The sequence below is a fragment of the Dipodomys spectabilis genome, unplaced genomic scaffold, assembly GCF_019054845.1.
Source record: "Dipodomys spectabilis isolate Male_0828 unplaced genomic scaffold, ASM1905484v1 ptg000227l, whole genome shotgun sequence".
NCBI lineage: Eukaryota > Metazoa > Chordata > Mammalia > Rodentia > Heteromyidae > Dipodomys > Dipodomys spectabilis.
Window position 1 is genome coordinate 1,541,079 of NW_024870904.1, and position 9,858 is coordinate 1,550,936.

At 39.5% G+C, this 9,858-nt stretch overlaps 1 long non-coding RNA gene across 1 annotated transcript; it reads left to right on the plus strand.

The window, feature by feature from the left end:
- Positions 1-860: 860 nt before the first annotated feature.
- Positions 861-3,147, plus strand: LOC122123268. Its single transcript, XR_006150373.1, has 3 exons — positions 861-895; positions 2,304-2,393; positions 3,061-3,147. It is a non-coding gene; the product is annotated as an uncharacterized LOC122123268 (long non-coding RNA).
- Positions 3,148-9,858: the final 6,711 nt, after the last annotated feature.

The following is a 9,858-nucleotide window of genomic DNA, read 5'->3' on the forward strand; positions in this document are numbered from 1 at the left end:
TTTTTAGACACCACCTTAGACTTAATGTTGTCATGCCAGATTATTGGGTCCTTACTTTTTTTTTTTTTTTTTTTTTGCCTGTCATGGGTCTGAACTCTGGGCCTGGGCACTGTCCCTCAGCTCTTCAGCTCAAGGCTAGCACTCTACCACTTGAGCCTCAGCCCCACTTCTGGCTTTTTCTGCTTATGTGGTGATGAGGAATCAAACCCAGGGCCTCAAGCATGCAAGGCAAGCACGCTACCACTAAGCCACCTTCCCAGCCCCTATCCTTAGAATTTTTATCTTGTCTCTATTGCTACCAGCAGAAATGTGTTTGCATGCATTAGGGAATCTGTAACTTTTTATATTTTTTTGGCTTGAATTCTGGGCCTAGTTGTTGTCCCTCAGCTCTTCAGGTCAAAGTAAGTGCTCTACCACTTAAGTCATAGTGCTACTTTCAGTTTTCTGGTTGTTTATTGGAGATAAGTGTCTCATGGACTTTCCTGCCTGGGCTGGCCTTGAATCTTGATCCTCAGACCTCAGCCTCCTCAATAGCTAGGATTACAGGCATAAGTCACCAGCGCCCTGCAAATCTGTGTATTTTAATGGCCAGGTTTATGTATTGTCAAATATTTCTAATTTTCTATTTAATTTTCCCAGTGAATAGATAACACAGCCAGCTGCAAACATTTTATGTAAGACAAAAGCATACCTGCAGTATAATGAAGTTTCAGATTTGGAATTCTCATGACCAAGGTTTAATTTCTTGATGGAAATGTGCCATTACAGAAACTGGTGTCATTTGATGATGTGGCTGTGTACTTCACCTGGAAGGAGTGGCAGGATCTGGATCCTGGTCAGAGGACCCTTCATAGAGATGTAATGCTGGAGACTTATAGCAACCTCTTGTCCTTGGGTGAGCAAAGGTCGCTTTTATTTGGAAGATCAAGTGCTTTTATTTTAGTAGACATTTGACTATGTTATTTAGGTATAAGATTCCAGTCCATTCTGAGATAAAGAACTGCTAGTATAAAAGCCAGCCAAATTCAGGTCTGGTATCTTGGTGTTGTTTGCCTTTCATGCTACTGCATGAGCCATTTTGGCTTTTGTTTTGGGGTATATTCTGGGTTTCTGTGCCCAGGTTGGTTTCAAGCCTGCCTCTTCTGATCTCACCTTCTAAGTGTAGGTTTACAGGTGCAAATCTTTGGACCATTAAATTTTCTAAAAAAAAAAAAAAAAAAGGATTCCACTCCATAGGACATGTCATTTCCTTCGAAAGGAACCTTTAACTTCATTGTATGTAACTCAAGAGCTAATTTTATTCTAATTCTTTTTTGTGGTTGTTGTTTGGTCCCATCATGGGGCCTGTCCCTCAGCTCTTCACCTCAAGGCTAGCACTCTACCACTTGAGCCACAGTGCCACTTCTGGCTTTTTTTCTTTTTGCTTATGTTGTGCTGAGAAATCAAACCCAGGGCCTCAGGCATGCAAGGTGAGTGCTCTACCACTGAGCCACCTCCCCAGCCCTTTATTCTCATTCTTTAAGAAGGCAAATTAGTAGTTGGATAAAAGTTCTAAACTATGATCCACTAACAGCAAACTGACTTCCAAGACTTGGGGTCATTATTATAGGTGGATCTACAGTCTAGATAGAATATACATTACTACTCTCAGTATGATCTGGAAATCAGTAGTGGAAAGTGTGAAAGTGTGTATTTGTAAGCCAAACCTGACATAGGATGCAGTGCTTCAAGCTTGGAATCCTAGATACTCTGTAGGCTGAACTCTGAAGATTTTGATTTGAAGCCAGCAATTGTAGAAAAGTGAACATGAGAATCTTATCTCCAATTAACCATTCAAAAACTAGAAATGTAGCCAAGACACAAACTAGTAGAATGCTAGATTTGAGCAAAAGAGCTGAGTTCAAGCCACACATTGGCAAAAAAAACCCAAAGCTGGGGGAAAGTCCACCATGGAGCTGTTAAGAATTGAGAAACCATCAGTTGGCAAGGTGGCTCAGTGGTAGAGCGCTTGCCTTGCATGCTTGTGGCCCTGTGTTCGATTCCTCAGCACCAAAAAAGCAGGAAAAAAAGCCAGAATTGGCATTCTGGCTCAAGTGTTAGAGTGCTAGCCTTGAGCTTAGGAGGTGAGAGACAGTTCCCAGGCTCAGAGTTCAGGCCCCACAACAGAACCTACCGCCCCCCCCCCCCAAATAAAACAATTGAGAAACCAGATTTAGGAGCAACCTTGTGAACGGGATGTCTACCACCTTACATTAATGATGACACAGCAAGAGCAATAATTCTCCACTATTTCGTATTCACAGGGCACTGTGTTCCTAAACCTAAACTGATTGTGAAGCTGGAACAAGGTGCAGAACCATGGATAACAGAAGGCTCAGAAGAGAATTTCACAGGTGAGTTAAAGCATCTTGAATAGTGATGATGGGTCCAGAGCCCAGTTTGTCTGTTTGTCTTGAGTTGTACAGAGCAATAGTATTTCTAGTGCCCCTGAGTCATGTGTGGCAAAGAACTAGGTGATCCTTTGTCTCAAGGAATTGTCAATCCAGAATTCATGTGGAGACAAACTGAATTTGGTGTAACAGTGTAGTAATTGTTAGCAATTCTTTTTGTCTGTAGAGAGGTCATTCTTAAAGAGAAAAAGACAATGAGAAATGTAGACAGGAGAGCTCATTTTCTATTACACTAGTATTATGCAGGCAGGAGGAAAATAGGAGTATGCTAGGGCTGCTATTCTCTGATTGGGACAATTTCTTATCAGTGGTGCTGGGCATAGAGGGCGATTCAGAATGGAAGCATTAATAGTACGTAGATGGATAATTTGAGTCAATATTTCCTGGAGAATAACATAAAAATCTGAAATACAGAAAAACACTATTTTGCATTGTAAAATGTCAGTACTACTTTCTTAATTACTACATTGCACAGAAATGTATATATTCTGCATAAAGCAATGCTTTCATATTTGAAAACCTTGCAACAAATTGTGAGGAAATATCTTTACATTAAGGAATTTATGGATCTCATTTATGTTTTTGTCTATTTTTCTAATATTCATTTTAGATGTCCCAGAAATGGAGGATGTGATTAGCACCTGTCAGGAAAGTCACAATAAATATCTATCTGAAGTAGCCGTCATGAATAGTAACCCAGAGGAGGCAAAAGTGAGACTGATAAAAAGTTTTCATTTGAGCTCCATACAGAAGTCAGAACTGAATAAGAATAATGCGAACTCCATAGGGATGAGGATAGAAAAGGTCGCTGGCTGTCAGAACATGGGTGTTTTCAGTGAACCTGGTAAGATGTGTGCTGCATATAGTCCTCATGGGTCTTCTATAGTTGATGAATGTAAAGAGAATGAAAAGTCTTTCACTGAGAAGACACACCCTGTTGTCCCTCAGAGAACACACACAGGAGAGAAACCTTATGATTATAACATGTGTCAAAAGTCTTTCACCCAGAAATCAAAGCTTTCTGTCCACCAGAGAACACACACAAAAGAGAAACCTTTTGAATGTAACATTTGTGCAAAATCTTTCACAAGAAAGGCATATCTTCCTAGCCATGAGAGAACACACACAGGAGAGAAAATTTATGAATGTAACATGTGTGGAAAGTCCTTCACCTGGAAGTCAAATCTCACTGTCCATCAGATAACACACACAAGAAAGAAACCTTATGAATGTAACATGTGTGGAAAGTCTTTCATCCAGAAATCAAAGCTTACTGTTCACCAGAGAACACACACAAAAGAAAAACCTTTTCAATGTAACATTTGTGGAAAGTCTTTCTCCTGCAAGTCATACCTTACTAGACACCAGAGAACACACACAGAAGAGAAACCTTATGAATGTAACATGTGTGGAAAGTCTTTCGCCAAGATGGTATACCTTACTGTCCACCAGAGAACACATACCAGAGAGAAACCTTATGAATGTAACTTGTGTCCAAAGTCTTTCACCCAGAAATCAAACCTTACTGTCCACCAGAGAAGACACACAGGCGAGAAACCTTTTGAATGTAACTTATGTGGAAAGTCTTTCACCTGGAAGTCAAACCTCACTGTCCATCAGAAAACACACAGGAAAGAAACCTTATGAATGTTATATTTGTGGAAAGATTTTCAGCCACAAGCTACACCTTACTGTCCACTAGAGAGCACACACAGGAGAGAAATTTTATGATTGTAACCCATGTGGAAAGTCTTTCACCCAGAACATACACCTTTCTGTCCATCAGAAAAAATCCACCAGAGAGAAATGTTATGAATGTAGCAGGCATGGAAATTCTTTTACCTGGAAGGCACACCATAACATCCATCACAGAACACAAAGAGAGAAACCTTATGAATGCAACCAGTGTGGAAAGACCTGGAGGTCACAGCTTAACCCAAATAAGTTGATTCACACAAATGAAATAACTTAGGATTGTACCAAATGGGAAAGTCTTTGATCTGTAAGAAAATTGAAATTGCAATACAGAACCAATACAGGATAGAGACCTTATGATATAGCAGATGTGGAGTCCTCCAACTACAAGACACAGCTCAGGGTTCATCACAGAACACACAAAACACACAGACACACACACACACACACACCCTCACACACAAAGAGGAGAGAAATCCTATGTAGGAAAAATAAATGGAAAGGTTTTCAAGAAAAGTCCTAACTCAGTTTACATCAGAGAACAGACACAGGCGAGAAAATACAAATGTAACAATTGTGGAAAGTCCTTTACCAAGTGTTCATGGATCCAAGTTCATAGGACACACACAACGGTGTAGTCTTAAAAATATTACACATTTGGAAATCCTTTGATAAGAAAGAAATACCTCATCAGAGAACTGACTCATAGGAGAAAAGAAAGTAGTGTATAGAACCTATGTGAAATGACTTTCGATCAGAACTGAGTCCTCAGCATATATGAGAACATAGACAGGAAAGAAATTATGACTATAGAAAACATTTTGCCAGAAGTCCCATCTGTACAGGTATCAGAAACCTGGACACATGAGAGGAAATCTTTCAACAAGAAGCCAACCTTCAGCAAGTATTAGAACATTCACCCAGGAAAGAAGCCCAATGTAGGAAAATCTTTGTCAGAAAACCTCTGTAAATTATACAGAGAAATCCTTCATGGCAGACATAAGCTAGGTGTGATGGGAAACCATTCTTCACTCTTCAGCTCTCTTTGAGCCAACATTTCTCATCCTCTCATCGTGTGGGTATGGTGTCCTTCGATATTTTCCCAAGCAGTCTTGACAAGTAATTCAGAGATTGAAGTTATTAACTGTGTCTTTTATACTAAGAAATGGTGTGTCAGGGCAATTTGATAAACTCTTCTTAGAACTATGAGCTCTGGCCCTTTGGGACTGGATTCAGATCATCTGCAACATGGTTAGGGGAACAATAGATGAGTAAAGACTGTTATGATAGGAGGCAAATACATGGGAACAACCATTTATCTACTGCTCCCTTAAGTCTCCCTCTGTATGTGTAATCCATGCCTTATAGTACAAATGACTTACTTATTCTGGTTCAAGTTTGGAATGGAAGATCTAATGGAAGATATTAGTCTGTATTGCAGTACATACATAGTAGTAAAGTCTTTCTCAGAGGGGTAACAATGCTCCATAGGAAATGTATTCATGACCTAACTCATATAATGGTATAACCCATCTATACAGTATCTTTACAATAAAATATATATTTTAATAAATATGGTTCATAAATAAAGACAAGAAACTCTGCATTTTGCCTTGGGGGATAATCCCAAAGTGTCTTCAGTTCTTGCACTTTTCTTTAATTAATCACTGGTGATGAGCAACTTGTGATTGATTCACTCTCAGCCCATTTAGCTGTTCTCTTGAGTGAGCTATAATAAAACACCAGTGTGGACGATGTGTCATGCCTCTGTTTTTTCATAGAGGGCCAATGCAGATATGACATTAGGGGAAATAATCAAGCACACAAATATATTAACCAATCTCTCACAAAAATTGAAATTAACAAAATAATAAAATCATCTGTCACCTGAGATACAGCATCACTTCTAGGCTTTGAGAGGAAGAAAGGAAGGAAGGAAGGAGGGAAGTGCGAGTGGGAAAGAGGAAGGGAAGGAATGATGAAGAAGGAAGGAATAAACTATTCAAAACTAGAATGTTTAATTTTTGGTGAATATGAGAATTATTCTTTCAGAGGTGGGCCTCAAGAAAAATGGCTTTTACAAAAAGCAAATTCTTGAGCTGGTTACAAAATGATTAAGAGGTTGTAACATTTTGTAAATAGATTTAATAATTCAGTAATATTAAGTAAGGAGGTCAGGTTTGGCTGGTGCCCTATTGGCCATATGGTGGATGGTGGGGTCTAGCATCTTGTCTTCATGCAGGGAGATGGAAATGCCCCATCCATCACTTGCCTCCCAACTGATGGGTGTGGCTAGGTCCCTGGAAGCAGGCATGGGCATTTGGCTGATATGTTACTCAATCTGTTAGTCCAGTGCCTGGGACTGGGAATTTCCTGTGGACCTGCCTCATGCTTAAGCCCTATTCAGGGTGGACCAACAGTTGCACTAGATACCATGGTAAATATCTCTGTGATCATGTCCTCTGTCCTGTCTCCTGGCTTGTCTTTGGTCTTCATAGTGTCCCAATTCAACACTCTCTTGGTGCTGATTGGTTTCTTGGTGTTGGTTTTATTCTTTTTTTTCCCCTTTCTGTCCTGTTTCCAAGCTGTCTAATTGTATTTGTGGACTGCAAGTCTTTGTTTCAACAGGCTGCTTGCAGACTGCTAGCTGTATAATACACTGCAGTATTCCATCTTCCAAAATGTGGCTTCCAACAAATATACTGTCTACTTTTACAGAAACACAAAGGTTGACCTAAATTTAGAATTTCTAGAGCTAAGATAGATGCCAGTGTAGAGTTATGTAATCCTGGAGGTCTTTAGAAAAAATGTCTGTTATATCAGAAAGTGCTTAATTAGTAAACCAAGACTAAGACTCCAGATCCTATAAATGCCACTCATTCTAGATATGTCCAGAGCTGTTTGGTTACATGAAGAGCTCTACTTTCACACTTTCATGAAGGAATATTTTTGTGCAAATATGAGGTGTTGAATTTAGGATCTGAGTTGAAGCCAGCCAGAACTGGCTTCAAAGGAGATTCTCTCATCTTGGCCTCCATAAAAGCTAGGATTCAAAGCATGAGCCCTGTGGGCTGTTCTGAAGAAATCTTTCTCTGGTAACAGGAGGTTTGCTTCAGTGTTTCAGCTCAGGCTTCCTGTGGTTTCAACAATTTCTGTATTTATTTCAATTGTTCAAAAATAATAACTCCTCTTTTCAGTATTTTCACAATAAAAAAAGAATCCTTAAATCCTGTCTATGATTCCATTTACAAGATAAGGACAGTGGACTTCACATTGCAAGATTTTATAGTAGTTGCTCACTTAAGCCCTTCCCCAGTTGTGTGGCCTGAACTCTAGGCCTGGGTGCTGTCCCTTATCTCTTCAGCTCAAGGCTTGCACTCTACACTTGAGCCACAGCGCCACTTCCAGCTTTTTTTTTCTTTTTGCTTATGTGGTGCTGGGGAATCGAACCCAGGGCCACATGCATGCAAGGCAAGTGCTCTAACACTGAGCCACCTTCCAGCCCAAACCTTCTGCTTATCTACAGAGGCCTAGTTAAAAAAAATAGGGGGATTGGGAGGCACCTGTGCCCTTGGCCTTCCTACTTGTACCACACACACACACACACACACACACCATCCATTTGGAAATAGTTCATTCTCCCATGTTTACAAACTGGATACTTTCTGAGAAGGGATGGTTCACAGACCAGAGTCCTACCTAGGCTTGTTATATAGCTCAAATTATGAACCAAGATAGCACATTCATTCAAAGTATGCCTGATGATAACTTATTTAATTTTTTTTATTATTTCTGTTATTATCATTTGGCCAACACTTTACTTGAACTCAGAATGTAAGGGACTTAATGCTCACTGAATTGGTAAAATACCTTTCCTTCTTTTAATTTAAGACCAGCAATTACACTCCCTCATGTCTTGAATCCTTGCTACTCAGGAAGCTGATATTAGATAGTATTTGTAGGCCATCCCATGCAAATGCTTCATGAAAATGGTATCTTAGCCAATAAAAGCATGGCTGTGGTCATATGTGCCTCTCTAGTTTGCTACTTATGATATGTAATTATAAAATTAGTGTGTCGAAAGGCTCAGGCAGAGAAGCAAGACCCTAAGGTGAAAAATCAGTGATACAAAAGGTCATCTGGTATAGAAGGTAAAGGAAGCCTCACAAATTTTTGCCCCTGAATTCAACCTGAAGACCAATAATATGATCTGTGCAAACAATACATTCTTCCAAATATTTAGTGGAAGAATTTGGGTGTGGTTTACCCAATTATAGGTAAACAGTCCTTTACCAAGTGATTGCAAAGGACCTGCATCCTGTTATGTGGACACCATGAGTCCTGCTTGGATCACGTAATTAAGATCTCCTGATCTAACAGGGCACTGGTGCTTCACATCTGAATGCTTAGTTGCTCAAGATTATGAGGTCTAAAGATCACAATTGAAAGGCAAACTACATAGGAATGGCTGTGAGAGTATTATGGCCAATTATCATCAAATTTCCCACAAGTAGTGCTGTGAATCAAGTTGATAGACTGTCAACACTTTTGTTCCTTTATTACCAAAGCCCAGGGACAGTACCCAGGCCCTGAGTAGAAATAACTCCAAGGCCAGGAAGATATTTTTTAAAATGGGTTTTTGGCCCTTGTGCAGAAAAGTTACCATTCTTGTATAAGCCTAAAGTCCTCCATAGGGTATAGTCATTGTGCTCAATTGAAGTTGATTTTGAAATGTTTATAAGCCAGGGTAATGATAGAATGTCAGGAATAGTTTGGTATCTTTTCTCATGTGAATTCACAAACACATACCTTTATGTTTCTGACTAGTTCATAGCTCCTTGCAGAGGTTCCAGTTACTATGCAGGACAATGTGATCTACATCTGTATACTTTGGAATGAGACCTTCAAAGCAAGAACTCAACATATAAAATGTGGCCAAATATTTCAGTATACTTGAAACAGTATCATATGAAAAGAAGGAATCAAGTAGTGATGATTTAATTAATCACTACTTGATTTTTGAACAAGAAGACTGTGGTCTCGTGCTGTGTACACATAGATGTAGGAGAAATACGCTTTTCAGTCTGAACTGTTCAGATATGTTTAAGCATTTTTGTTGTTTTTCTCTTTCTGATTGCACTTTATTTCAAAGCCACTCACAGGGGTGAATGGCAAGATATTTATTTTCAGCTCATTCTAAAAGCCATGTCCTCAGAAGAGAAGTGGTCAGCCATGATGGGTACATATTCACCCTAGACACAATAAGAGTGAGTTAAGTTACACAAGTTTTCAGAATGTCAAGGGTCCTACCACATGGTTCATCCTGTAGCCCTTGTCAAAATTAGGCTTTGGAAGGGTTCTGCCTTTGTATGAAGATTTCAGCTCTAAATTAGATTATTTTCAATAGCCATTCAGTGAATGTTACTGGATAAAGTATACAAGTAAAGTCATATTTATTTTAGAGAAAATTCTGATGTCATCAGCAGGGGCAGTAAATATGACTCAAAGTCAGGACCCTGAAGAGTCTGCTCTGCAGAGATCTCAGTATTTAACCAAGAACCTCCAATTCCCAAAAAATCTTGATCCCAATGAGAGAACAAGATGTTAGGTGAAAACTTGTTTCTTCCTCAGGTTAACCTGGAATGATGCACCTCAGAGTGACTGGAAGGGACAGAAGCTGGGATACTGATCACAGTGGGTACTGAACAGGGCT